Raw genomic sequence first — 1738 nt, 5'->3', positions numbered from 1 at the left:
CCCCGGGATCATGAACATTAGTCACTCTTTAGGCCAGGAAATGAACCCACTCCCATGGTTCAATTTTCAGGCAAACAATAGACAAGTCTCTAAGGGGAACAATAACACTAGGAGTAGGCACACCTAGAATACCTAACTATTTGAAATCAAAAGGGGATCCCTTACCCACAGACAACATTCAGAAGGGTTAGAAAAGAAGGAACAAGATGAGTTATGTTACATTATAGGGATTGTAATCGATGCCATGAAACAAAATGAATATGAATTTCTGAATGGAAAATGAGTCTGCTTTGGAAACCATCATCCACTGCATAATAAAATTTAAAAAAATATTCACACCCATGAAAAGGAAGGTGGAGAAACTGCATTTTCCCTCAAGCGTGTCTACAAACCCAGCAATCTTCTGCGCCTCTTCCCCAGCCTTCGCCAGTCTCCTTTCTCATGTTAGTACCTGGGAGTGATTAGGATGTGAGGACGATGACGAGTTCGACACAAAAGGCCACTTGGAAGAAAGATTTGAGTCCTGGCTTCTTCTAAGTTGTGACCTTCTACTGTCCTTTGAATCCGCTGGATGCCCCTCCCCCTAGTTCTCGAAGCCCTTTTACACATTCATTGCTGTGGTAAGACATACTTACTTCGTGACTTCCCAGCTTTTGCTCTGATAAAGGCAGCAGTGAAAATCTCTTAAGTGTCACACCAAAGAAAATTGGCCTTCCCTCCCCAGCTCTGGAGAGCAGTGCTGCAGAAAACAGTCTGATGGTGTGGCACCTGCCCTTCCTATAGCCGCACACAGGGCCCCACTCCTGGTCACTGCTGCATGACTTGCAGGGAGATTACAGACTGTCCATCCCAGTGCCAGCCCAGAGGAGACCTATGAACCCACCTTGGCCAGAGCTGCCTCCATGTCTGTGCCCACTCAGGTATGGCTTGTTGGTTTTCAGACGTTTCCAATGGGAGTATATCTTGGGGGTGATAAAAACCTAAAGGCATAGAGAAGCACCAAAAATGAGTGTGGTTGAATATATTTATTGTGAGTAGATACAATTTGAATCAAGCAGTGTCAACCGGAAGGTATGGGGAAAACGCTCTTAATAGTGGATCCTGAAAACTGGTTACAGGCAGGGTAGTCGTTTGAAGATTCTTGTAAATTCCCTTCAGGTTGGTTTGTTAGAGCATGTGCAGGGCTTCAAGGTCAGTCAGGGTTGAAAATGGTCATTAAGGACATGCCATATATCCTAAAACAGCTTCCAGTCAGGTCCTGGGGTTTCTGCTTCTGGCACTTGACGGCATATAGGTAATTTTTTCAAAAAAGCCAAATGCCTAAGGTTTAGCAGTCTCCACTAAGCAGCTTACTAGGTCATTGTTTGAAGGTGACTCCAGGGTACCCAGTTCCTTTAAGGCTCAAGGTTCAAAAGGACATCTAAGGGCAAATGTCCCCAATGGGCCACTTAAATCCCATGGCCCCAGGAAACTAGATTTGGGGAGAATAAAGACATTTTCTCAGGACCCAGGTTAAAGCCTTGTCATCACACTGATTTCTGGATGTTTTGAATCTGAATCTTTAGGGGTACAGAATACAGCCATATGTTTGTTTGGTCCGTTTTAGTAACCCTATAGTGGGTTTTGAGGCTGTGAATCTTTTTTTTTTTATCATTTTATTAGGGGCACATACAACTCATCACAATCCATACATACATTAATTGTGTAAAGCACATTTATACATTCATTGCCCTCATCA

The sequence above is a fragment of the Echinops telfairi genome, unplaced genomic scaffold, assembly GCF_000313985.2.
Source record: "Echinops telfairi isolate 266 unplaced genomic scaffold, ASM31398v2 ScPeMD7_7424;HRSCAF=8462, whole genome shotgun sequence".
NCBI lineage: Eukaryota > Metazoa > Chordata > Mammalia > Afrosoricida > Tenrecidae > Echinops > Echinops telfairi.
This window is presented reverse-complemented; position numbering follows the sequence as displayed.